This window comes from Sus scrofa, chromosome 1 (assembly GCF_000003025.6).
Source record: "Sus scrofa isolate TJ Tabasco breed Duroc chromosome 1, Sscrofa11.1, whole genome shotgun sequence".
NCBI lineage: Eukaryota > Metazoa > Chordata > Mammalia > Artiodactyla > Suidae > Sus > Sus scrofa.
In genome coordinates, this window is record NC_010443.5 from 225,287,501 (window position 1) to 225,300,825 (window position 13,325).

Consider the following 13,325-nt stretch of genomic DNA (forward strand, 5'->3'; position numbering starts at 1 on the left):
ACATTGATAAACTATACCACCACTCATGGCAACACCAGATCCTTAACCCACTGAGAGAGGCCTGGGATCAAACCCCAACCTCGTGGTTTCTAGTCGGATTCGTTTCCCCGAGCCACAACGAGAACTCTGCATATATCTTTTTGAACTGTAGTTTTTCCAGATATATGCCCATGAGTATGCTGGGTCATATGGTGGTACTGTACTTAGTGTTCTGAGGAACCTCCATACTTTTCTCCACAGTGGTTGTTCTAATTTACATTCCCACCAACAGTGAAGGAGGGTTCCCCTTTCTCCACAACCTCTCCAGCATTTTTTATTTTTTGTCTTTTTTCATTTTAGGGCATCACTGTGGCATATGGAGGTTCCCAGGCTGGGGGGCCAATTGGATCTGTAGCTGCTGGCCTATGCCATAGCCACAGCAATGTGGCATCCAAGCCGAGTCTGTGACCTACACCACAGCTCACAGCAAGGCCAGATCCTTAACCCACTGAGCGAGGGGGTTACTAGTTGGGATACTAGTTGGGTTCGTTAACCACTGAGCAATGACGGGAATTCCGTCTCCGGCATTTATTATTTGTAGACTTATTAATGATAAGCATGAGGTGTTACCTCATTATAGTTTTGATTTTTATTGCAGTTCTTACTTGAAAGATGGTATAAAGTTTTAATTATTTCCTATTAATCCTTACAATCCTAATGTGCATACTTGAGACAATCTAAATTAATCCATGTCTCTATTCTCTTTCCCCTACTTTAAGAACATTAGTATTTGTCTTATACATTATTTTTATTAGGGTTTTATTTATTTTCTTAAAAATTTTTTTTAGGACTGCACCTGCGGCATATGGAGGTTCCCAGGCTAGGTGTTGAATCAGAGCTGTAGCTGCTGGCCTATGCCACAGCCACAGCAACACGAAACCTGACCTGCACCACAGCTCATGGCAACACTGGATCCTTAATCCACTGAGCGAGGCCAGGGATTGAACCTGTGTCCTTATGGATACTAGTCAGATTTGTTTCCACTGAGCCACGACAGGAACTCCCTGTCAGGGTTTTAATTCTGTTTTCTTTTGTTTTCACCCCAAATTAGACTTTATCATTACTGATTTATGTAGTTAATCTGTATGTGTTTATATTTACCAGGATCTTAGCCTTTTTCTTTATCCCCTCACTCTATTTCCTTCTGGCTCCTGTCATCATTTTCCATCTTTAAGAATGTCTTTTTTTTTTTCTGTTTTTAAGAATGTCTTTTAACATTTCTCTTATGAAAGTCTTATGGTAGTAAACCAGCTTAGTCTTTTCTAAAAGGGAAAAGAGTTTTATCGAGTAGATATTTCTAGATTGACTATTCTAGTGCTTGCCCTCCTCAGGAAGCTGAGTTGCTGGTCTCTGGCCTGTCACTGAATTCTGTGACTGCCTTTTGCAGGGTCCCTGTTTTTGGCTTCCTTTGTTGTTAAAACTACCTTACTTTGCTGAAGTACGTTCTACAGTGTACATTCTTAAGAATGAAGTACATGAGCTAAACTTTTGGAGCCTTTGCATGTATATGTGTCTCTATTTGCACACTTGATTTGTAATTTGAAACAGAATCTGGCAGACATTGCTTCTCAAACATTTTGAGTTAATTGTCCTAACACCTTTCCGTGTTGCTGTTGAGAATAGGATATCCTTTTGATTCCCCATCCTTTGTTTGTGACCTGTTTTTCCTCTCTAAAAGTGAAAAGGGGTTATGGATCTTTACTTTGTTCCTACAAAATTTTATTGTGATATGTCAAGATGTGAGTTTTTTTTTCATTTGTTTAAATCTGGCTGTTGGTGAGCTTTTTTGAGCTGGAGACTTGTGTTCCTCAATTCTGGATTTTTTTTTTTATTTTGGATATTAGTTCTTTGATAATTTTATTCCTTCCATTTTATTTGTTTTCTTTGCCTGGAACTGCTTTTCATCACTTTGATTTCCCCTTTAAGTTTCTTGTCTTTTTTCTATTATTTCCATTTCTTTGTCTTTTATACAAGATGTTCTGGGAGATTTACTTAATTTTTATCATCTAACTTCTCTATACATTTTTTAATTTGTTTAGTCATACTCTGAGTTTTCAAAGAACTCTTTTTATCCTTGATTCCTTTTTCAAAGCACCCTGTTTATTTTCTATGGATAAAATGTCTTCTTTTGTCTCTGAAAATAATGATGGTTTTTTAAAAAATATTTTATTTTACTTCCTATGTTATACCTGTTTCCTCTGCATTTCCTTTTTTGTATTTGGTGTGGTCCTCTACTTTTCCTACTTGAAGCTTTCAACAAATGTCTGGCTATCCTTGATTCATAGCAAACAGTATGAAGGAAGATTGAAAGGATATTAAAGGATAAAGAGGAGTTGCTTTGGCTGCCATTGGTTTTGAACTAAACATAATTCTTTTTTTTTTTTTTTTTTTTTTTTTAATGGCTGCACCTGTGGCATAAGGAAGTTCCCAGGGTGGGAGGCGAATCAGAGCTGCAACTGCTGGCTTTTGCCACAGCCTCAGAACACCATATCTGAGCCACATCTGCAACCTATGCCATAGCTTGCAGCAACGCCAAATCCTCAACCCACTGAGCGATGCCAGGAATTGAACCCGTATCCTCATGGATACTAGTCGGGTTTGTAACCTCTGAGCCACAATGGGAACTCCAAACATATGGTTCTTGACTATCATTTTTCTTTCAACTTAACATATTGTTTTCTTAGGAGCAAAGAGATCAAAGCAGTCTTGACTTTTTAATAAGACAGCTATGCTTTCTATGGGTGAATATAAATTTAAACACATTGGGGGGTTAATAGTATTGACAGTACAAGGCGATGTATTTCTTTGTCTTAAGTTTTGTGAGGGCCAAGAGTTTGCCTGTACATACTTTCACGGGTTCTAGACCATGAGTTAGGAGGCCTAGGTTCTAGTTTTTGGTTCTTGCTATGTAATCATTAATGTATCACCTTCTCTGAACTTCAGTTTCCTTATTTAGAGAATGAAATTCATTTTTCTCACTGGGCCATTACGGGGATCAAATGTAATATACTAATTGTCTTTACCCATAAATTATCAGTCAGAATTTCTTAAATCCCTCCATTCCACAAAGATCTGTAAGCATGATGCTTCTCAAGACATTATTTCTTTGTAAAAGATTACCTTTGGCTTAGGGTTGGGCAACAGCTGCCACATCTAATTTCTTGCGATTTCTTTTTTTATGTTCCTTTAACCTGGCCTAAGAATGAAAGAATTGTTTGAGTTGTTTGAATTTGGATGAGGATCCTGTGGCCATATCCTATCCTATCCAGGCTTTGAATGCTTTTTTAAACCCAAATCTGGCTGCATGAAACTGAGGTCATAAACTTGATGTCAGAAAAATGACTTTAGTCCATTAATCATCTTGGGTGGATGAGACAGGTGGCTACTGCAAGTATAAAGGAAATAGTAATCTAACAGTGACTAAGGCTAAAAGTAATCCCCTTCAGAACTAGGTCAAGCAGTTTACCTAGGGCTTGGGTGGTGAATAAGCCTGTGGAAGCTTGGACTTCCAGATTGAGGGATCAGCAAAGGGTTTTGGGGAGAGTGTGTGTAGCTTGGTGGGAAGGCTGATTCATCCCTCAGAAAGAGAGTCTTTCTGCATCTCTGTCTTTTTTTTTCTCTCTCTTGTGCTCTCTCCATCTTCTTTTTACTCAATTTCTCTAGCTTTCACATCTCTAAAGCTCTTTCCTCTTGCTCTGAGATCTGCTTTGATTCCTGTTTATTCCCGACACATCCTTTTAAGGTCTGGGGCAAGGCTTTTCTGAGACCCAACAGGACTGGGGAGGCAGAGAGAGGACTGGTGTGCTCCTGGCTACCACTGGTGGGGCACGATCTATACCTTTTCTGTCCATTACTTTATCTTATTTATTTATTTATTTATTTATTTTTGCCTTTTTTTTGCCATTTCTTGGGCCGTTCCTGTGGCATATGGAGGTTTCCAGGCTAGGGGTCTAATCGGAGCTGTAGCTGCCAGCCTACACCAGAGCCACAGCAACGCAGGATCCGAGCAGTGTCTGCAACCTACACCACAACTCACGGCAACGCTGGAACCTTGACCCACTGAGCAAGGCCAGGGATCGAACCTGCAACCTCATGGTTCCTAGTCGGATTTGTTAACCACTGTGCCACGACGGGAACTCCCATTACTTTATCTTGTTGGAGCCCAGCAGTGTCCAAAGAGAAACTTTGGAAACTAATAAGCAATTCTAAGTTCTTTGGATAAATACAGCTGGATAAGAACAAGTGGGTAACATCAGTAAAGTAGATTGTGTTACTGTAGGTGAAGAGATGTAAGCCATAACTCAATTCACTTTGACATTTTTAAGGCATCCACCAGAAACAAAGCCTTGCTCTAGAAATTGGAGGGAGCTACAAAATAAATAAGACACTGTTAAGGAAATAAAGACTTCCTGCTATTTTATATGTATCATGTTTGCTCAGGTTATGCAATTCTTGTCTTGATTGTGTTGTGTTCTCATTTGTATTGTTCCTGCTAAGGCTGTGTGGTGAAACATCTTATTCCCAAAATGAGGCATATCATGCATGTGCCCTGAAGAAAGGGGCTGGGGAAGAGAGGCTGGATCTCTCAGGAAGCTGAACTCAGAGGGGCTCTCAGAACTCAAATCCACAAAGTCTAAGCCATGCTATCTGGTTGGGTCTTGCTCTGGATTTTTGTGGGCTTATGTTGTTGTTTGTTTGTTTGGTGTTTGTTTTCCTCCTGAGTGTGTAGTATGGTTTTCTTTAAAAAGTCTAGGCTTGTTTCACCTGTGCTTCCGAAGACCCAAAGAAGGGTCTTAGATCCTTGTGAACAGTGCTTCTCAAAGTGTGATCTATGGACCAGCAGCATCAGTATCTACTGGGAACTCACTAGTAATGCAGATTTGTAGGACTGACCCAGGCCTCTTAGATCAGGAACCTTGGGGTTCCTGATGTCAGTCTTAAGCTTTCCAGGGGATTCTGAGGCTGCTCCCTGTGAAGAGCTACCTGGTCTTGAGAACTGAAGGGGAACAGCGCCCTCTGGAGGCCACATGGTCAAAGCAACCATGGAAATAGAGCTAAATCCAAGAGGAAGTGGGGGAAAAGTCCAGGTTTCCAAACCCAGTTGTCCCTTCTCAAACAAAGAGATTTCTACCACAGCTTTTGAGGCTCTAAGATAATTTAATTAAGAAATATTTCTGTTCTCTCCAGCTTCTCAAGTTGGTGAATTCTGAAGTAAGTATTTACCGTTCTATTTACTTTTTCCGGTTCTGGTCTTCATATCATTCCTCTATTCAAAAACCTTCAGTGCTTCTCCATTAAACACGCTTCTCTGCCGCAGGCTCTGTGCTCATTCTTAGGCTCTCCTTCACATCTTCCCTACGTGGAGAAATGTTTCCTTTCTTCTGTGCTCTTTTAGTTCTGGCAGTGGCAGCAGCTCTCACGGTATCCATTTATAACTGTGTCTCCTCAGCTGCAGCAACACTGGATCCTTAACCTGCTGCACCACAGTGGGAACTTCATTTGCTGAAGTTCTTGAGGCCAGGGACCACTTCTGTTCCTTTTTATCCCAGAGTTTAGCCCAGCGCCTGGTTCACAATAGGTGATTGGAAAATGGTTTCAAAGTGAATAGATGCATCAATATAACTTGGGGTCTAGTTATATAGAATTAGTTACTGTCCCTGGAACTTCCTGTAGTTCCTTTCAAAGTGGAATCCCTCCCACATGCATCTCTAGCTTCTCAAAAACCCCATGCATCCTTTAAAATTCACATGTAGTGGCTGCTCAGTGAATTTGTGAGAATGAACTGTAGGCTGTGGAATGTGCACTTGATCAGGCAGTCATCAGCTGGCAAGTTTACTAAGTCACACTGTTTCTAGAGCAAAGTGCATCCATGGTAAAAATAGCACAAGTAACAATAACAATCTATAATATTGATACATTGTATTAATTGGGTTCTTCTTGTGTGCCAAACGTTGCAGTAAGCCTTTTACATATATTGTCTTATTTAATTTTTAAATAAGCCTATGAGGAAAGTGTTATTGTCTGTAAAATAATAAATGAGGAGATAGAGGCACAGAGGGGCTAAATAATTTGCCGAAAGTCATATAGCTAGAAATGTCAAAGCCAATGCTCTTAAGTTGAAGCTAAATAGATCACTGATAAGGTATATAGATGCTAGAGACGTTGGTGATAACGGAATCATAAATCTAAACAGACTAGCAAAAAACCTGAGCTCATGTACCTGTCAATGAACAAATTGATATTTATTGAGCATCTACTGTGGGACAGGCATTGTTCTAGGAACAAGAAGATAGAGAGGGTGAATAAGTCAGGCAAGATTGCTGTTCTCGGGGAATTTGCTTTCCAGTGGGAGGACCTCTTAGAAGAGATAACATTAGAGTAAACCCTGGATGACTAGGAGGAGCATATGAAGAATTGGAAAGAGCCTATTCCAGGTAAACAGAAGGACGTGCAAAGGCCCTGAGGCTGAGAAGACTGGCAGAAGAATCAGCGACCATAAGCCACTGAGGGGAATTGACCCTGAATCAAACTTTGTAGGCACAGCTACTGTAAGAGTAGGAACCAAACCCAGTTTGTGAATGGTCCAGAGTGTGAAGGTAAGCACAAGGAGCCAATTGCCTGTACCTAGGAAGGAGACTGAAGTGGGATCCTGTTACAGCTCTGAATTTTTTCATCTGTGCCACTCACACTAGTCCCAGTACCTGAAAGTGAATCAAATTTATGATGACTATGAGGCAAAGGCAAGCATCATCATTAAATAACATCATCAACACAGATTTTCAAAAAACCAATAAAGTATATAACATAGTCCAGGAAAAGCTTTCTTTTCAGAGGCATCATAATAACTGGGTTCTGCATGTCAGACATCTTCCTACTTTTTTGCCTTTTTAAAGTAATTGGATTATCACTCCAGTGTCAGGCTCCCATTCCCATGGTCTGTAGAAATATATCGGGAGTCAAGATGTATCTAAGTGAGAGTGAAGCTTTTTGATAAGAACATACAATTTAAAAGCAATGATAAAACAGATAAAAACAGACTCAATCTATTTTTTATTATCTCTGTGTCCTGGCAGTTACACACAAGGTCAGTGATAAAGTACACCTTCCTGTAGGGGTGGGCCATTTCCATAGTTGCTTCTACACTTGATGTCTTCCATATGGTCTCTCCTGGGTCTGCTTTCTTCTTGAGTGATTGCTGCTGCCTTTGTTGTGAGTGCTCTAAGGAGCTCCCTCCCTTGTTGGGGGCTCACAGTGCTTCTCTTTACAAAAGGACTTCTCCACATAGTGCTGTTCATCTGCTTTTATTTAAAGTGGTACTTCTTTCAGAGCACCCCTGAGAAAGAAGGCCTCTGGTACTTGCAGAGCTGTTATGCTCTCTTGGCTGAGGCTCTAGCAAGTGAGTGGCCACAGTCAGTCACTGCAATAGATCCTCAAGGATACCTGCATCCGTTCCCCTTCATGGAGCAAGTTCTCGTTCATTTATGCACAAATATTTAAGGGGCTTTCCCACAGGCCAGGTGCTGTCTAGACACTAGGAGGAGAGTTCTCAACCAAACAGACATGGCCCCTGCCCTCAGAGAAAATTGTTAAATAAGTGAACAAAATAATTTCAGATGATGATGATAGATGCAATGAGAAATATAAAAGAGGATGATGTGATAGAGAACAACTGGGAGCAGCACCACTTAGATGAGGCAGGTGTAGAAAGACTCCCAGGGGAGGATTCTTGGCTAGAAACCTGAATGCCCCAAACAAACAGACAGACCAAACAGTTTTGAAAATACCTAGAAGAAACATTACAGAGAGGGGAAACAGGAGGGCAGAGTTGTGCTATGAGTAACCTTGATGTGTTTGATGTACTCAGAGCCGAGAAAAAGGAAGGGAACTAGTGGGGTGGGTCTGACAGGCAGAGGCCATGGTAAGGAATTTAGATTTTGTTCTGAGGACAAAGAGTCTTGAGCAGGTGAATGACCCAATATTATTTATGTGGATACAAATTATATTATCTCATTTAATCCTTTCAACAGATAGGGAGGAAATTGTGCTTAAGACAAATAAGGGAAAATACTGAAAACTTATGTGATGGGGTCCAAAGTTCATCCAGCAGAGCCTGAAACCTGGCTCTTCAAACTCTAAGTCCAGTGTTATCCTCTGGGCACCAGCTGAGTGCAGAGTAAGATAAATGGCAAGGTCAGGAGTGTGGATGTGGTATTTTATTTGCTCTCCTTGTAAGTACAGGATAAAGGAATTGGGGAACAGAGGTGTCCTGGAGATATATTTCTTAGTGGACTTATATGCATCAGTTTGGCTAGCTTTGGAAGATTTCTAGAGCACAGAGCAACTGACCTCAGGATTCTCAGTTCTATAAGGTTACGGGATAACAGTGATATCGTAGTAGCTCAGTCTTTTTTTTTGTCCTTATCAATTGTTCAATCATACGAAACACTAACTGTATGCCTCGCACTGTTCTAAATGCTTCCCTGTGTGCGTGTACGAACACACACCAGTCTTTGGATGAACAATATAGACAGGGCAAAAGGTATGGACAAAGTTTTTGAGGTACTAATAATCTTGGCACATTTGTTGAGTGGAAAGAGGTCAGTGTACTAAGGGAGTAATGCTATTTCTCTTCGCAGCAAGCCAAGGAGGAAGATCTTGTCATTATTCCAAAGTTGCGGGTGTGGAAACTGAGACATGAAGAGGTTAATAATTTTCCCAAGATCAAACAATGGCTAAGTGGCAAGAACCCGAGAGCCCACACTTTTCAACCTCATATCACACTGCTATTTACTGAGTGGATGATATGGACAGTTCTACAGAAATTATTCATGACCCAGCCCTGAAAGATGGCCATCAGTAGTTTCCTTATATGGTAGATAATAGAAATTCAGAGGGTGTAGGAGTTCCTGTCATGGCTCAGTGGTTAATGAATCTGACTAGGAACCATGAGGTTGTGGGTTCGATCCCTGGCCTCTCTCAGTGGGTTAATGATCTGGCATTGCCGTGAGCTGTGGTGTAGGTGACAAACACGGCTTGGATATGGTGTTGCTGTGACTCTGGCGTAGGCCGGTGGCTACAGCTCCAATTAGACCCCTAGCCTGGGAACCTCCATATGCTGCAGGTGCGGCCCTAGAAAATACAAAAAAAAAAAAAAAAAGAAATTCAGAGGGTGTAAATGATTTCTCCAAGGTTTCCAGGTGTCTGATGCCTAAATCCACTCTTCATTTCACATTAATTCTGCTGTCTCTTAGGCTCTCCAGGGAGGACCCCTCTCTCATAAACTGGACCGAATAGCAGACCCTACCAATCAGAAGTGCAAAGCTCAAACCTGGGCTCAACCACATTTTAGGTGTTCTTATTATCAGTTCACTGAGATGCTTGAATTGAGAAGATGTAGCTCTGGAGTCTTGCTGATAGGAGGGTATAGGATTTAAGGGGTAAGACCTTCCTAGAAGTCAAGACCAAGAATGTAGCTTAGAGCCTAAAGCCACAACTTCTCCCACAGGAAGAGCTGGGTAAAGTGACAACCACTGGGAAGCTAGGAAGGTGCATGAAATAACCTCAGCCTATACCCCATTGCTACAGACTCACTAGCCAGTCACTTTTTTCATGTTTTCTGAATGACCTGACCCATTCAATACTTAATACCTTTGGTAGTTCCCAAGAAGTGGGCATATGGTGACTATGTTTTTTGGCTAAGAGAATTCCGTAGTCATGTGTGATTCAAATTCTTCAGCTTTTATTTCTCTGAATATTTTTTTCATATTCCTCCTTAGTCTTAGATATTTCTTATGAGTTTTCTAACCATCAAATGTTTACAAATATATTATTAAATATAATTGTATATGTGTTTGTTGCTTAAGGGACTATTTATAATGACATTATGTGCTAATGTTGGATTTTTACTGTGTCACTAGTAACCATGAAATTTGTACAGTAACCATGAAATTTGTAACCTTATGAAATCTAAAGTTTAGTGCCAAGGTAATTAACATTTTAGACAATAAGGCTAAGATATAATAGACCTATCTTAGTTAAATTGGTATCTATATTTAATCTTGCTAAAAATTCACTTAAAGTTTCTACTGCCTATTTTTCTAGGGCATTGTAATTTTATGAAAAGAACTGAAATGGAGTTTTAAAATGGTTTATTTAATTGAATTTATGTAGTCAACAAGTAGTGTTGCCATAAATAAATTGTAACAACCCCCCCCCCAAATTTTATCTATAAGCCTATGGTTATGAGGGTCTTTGGATTAAAGAGAGAATTTACATCCATGAGACTCAGAATTCATGAGGTTATACTATTTCTGTAGATTACTACTTTAATTAATATTTGAGGGTGATCCTGCCAAGTGCAGCCTGGAAGTGAGGGTAGTTAATGACTCCAGGAGCAGTCCTCAACCAATGGGGGATGGGAGCTAATGAATAAATGCTACAGCCTGCCATCATGCAGCGTGGAAAATTCTGCTTTTTAGGGTGTACTGGAAGAATCAAGATGACAATGCACACTCATACATTGGCTTTTCTTTCTATCTTGATTCACTTTCACCTCTCCCTGACTCCTGTTTCCTGGACTCACCTTACAAATAAACAACCAGCACCCAAGTTCTAGTTTCAAGTTCTGCTTCAGTGTGAATCTGAACTAAGACATGTGGTACCAGAACTAACTCTAGAAAACAGACCATTAAAATGAACTCTGGAAATGTCTTATTCACTGGTGGTTGGTTAGTGGTAAGGGGGTTGTGTTGTGTTGATCTTGGCTTGTGGTAGCATCACAGTTGCCGAGACTCTCAGTGTGATGGGTTGGGTGAGGTAAAGTGAAGCACTGAGTTTTTTAGAAGCTTAGCACTTGAGTGGTATGGACAGTGGTTATTATAAAGATGATGGAGTTGGCCGGATGTCTGCCTTGTAATCTTTGAAGGAAAAGAACAAATCCAGGTAGGCCAACCATTAATTCACGGAAAGCTTTAAAAGCCAGAAGGCTTATCTGGCAGCATATAAAGAGGGTCTTTTCTCTTGCAGCTATAGGGCAGCCTGCGCTAAAAATTAGGCCCAAGATTTAAATAAAGTGGCAGAGCTGCAAAGAACACTTGAATACTCAGCTTCCACCAGTCTCTTATGCTAAAGTCAGGGCCCAGGGTGAAGAAATTTGCAAGTATGTGTCTGAGAGCCTGAACTCCTTTCTATATTTCTCCAAACCCACCAGGGTGGCAGAAACAACAGTTTCCTCTTGCAAGGAGACCATGCAAAGACCTCTCCCAGGGTGGCTGTGCTATAAGATGATGTTTGTTCTTAAGATCTAACACTTCCATTTCCAGTCTCCAGCTCATCGTCTCCAGACCAATAACTAGGATTAGCCCTCAGCATAACCCAAGAGGGAAGGTTTAAAACATACTGTGGTAGAAATAGGCATTTACCCAGATAATTGCAGGGCATGGCTAAGGTGTACTGTGTTAAACCAGGGGAGCATGTGCAGGAATGGATTTTGAGAATATTGGGATGGGTGAGGGGGGGGGAGGAGCAGAATATAAAGCTGGATAGGGGAGAGTGAAATAACACTGGAACACTCTCCCATAATTTGGAATTAAATGTCCTGGCAAAGAAACATGCAGCTATTCCCAGTGTGCTACTGGGATGGGAAGCTTGAACATGATGGTGACCTTCAGCAAATGAGGTGGAGGTGCCAGAAATGATGTGGAGACATATGGAGGAAGGAGTTGGAAGGGTCAGAGAGATGGGCATGCCAGAATAGACTTACTACATAAGATCAGAGAAGCCACCTGATGAGTGGATTCTCAAAGAGGGCCCAGATGGTACTGCATTTATAAGAGTGATAAGGCATATGTTAGCCAGGGGCACAAAAATCACGGAAAGCTCAGTGGTGGCTGTCTTTGTAAGCTGGGCTTAACAATATTAAGTGCTTTTGTGAAATTAATCTTTGTACGGTATGGTGGTTCCTCAGAAAACTAAATATAGAACTACCATATCATCCAGCAATCCCACTCCTGGACATATATGCAGATAAAACTTTCATTCAAAAAGATACTTGCACCCTTACATTCATTGCTGCACTATTCACAATGGCCAAGACATGAAAACAACCCAAATGTCCATTGACAGATGAATGGATTAAGAAGATGTGGTACATAAACACAATGGAATACTACTCAAACATAGAAAGGACAAAATAATGCCATTTGCAGCAACATGGATGAAACCAGAGATTCTCATGCTAAGTGAAGTAAGTCAGAAAGAGAAAGACAAATACCATATGATATCACTTACATATGGAATCCAAAATATGGCACAAATGACCCTATATACAAAGCAGAAACAGATCTTGGACATGGAGAACAGACTTGTGTTTGCCATGGTGGAGGGGGGAGAGGGGATGGACAGGGAGTTTGGGGTTGGTAGACATAGACTATTATATTTAGCATGGATGGGTACTTGGGTCCTACTGTACAGCACAGGAAACTGTATATAATCTTCTGGATTAGAACGTGATGGAAGATAGTATGAAAAAAAGAATGCGTATGTGTGTGTATTTATATGTGTATATATTATATATATATGTACATACAAACAGTGGAAATTGAAGGAACATTTTAAATCAACTATACTTTAATAAAAAATTTTAAAAATTTCCTAATGTCAATGGGAACATAAAATTTCAAGGTAACAGAGGCAAATGGCAGCACATAAGCCTCAGATGCATGGTATACCTAATTATCATAATTAACAGTGAGGCTGGAATGTCAAGTAGAGCACCTTGATCTGCAGGGATCTATAGTGATGGGTAATTGACTATGGTATTTTTAGGGATGAGATAAATGGATTGCCAACTAGGGAGATTCTTGTATAAGCAGAAAAAAATTAAGAATTGGTGAGCAAAAGACTAATATCAATTTCCACTATAAATAATCTCTCTCTCAATTTTCATATTTGAGTGGTTCTCAGACCCAAAGCCTAACATTGGAAAGGGAGGAAGTATCTCCAGAGTTATGCTTCTGCAACACTCCAGCAAGTGTATACAATACACACTCCTTTAATTCTTCCCCAAACAGAAGTATACACAGGAAGTTTCTATATGAGCCTTGTCTGCATAGATTCAGGGACTCAGTTCAAAATCTTAAGGCTTCCCATCATATTCCTATTCACTTGAACTTCATGACCCCTCAAAACCAGATGGATTGTTGCAATAAAGATAAACGATATAGACTTAAACAAAGCTAGCCCCAGTATAGCTGCTATACTCTACGTGGCATCTTTGTTATTACAGA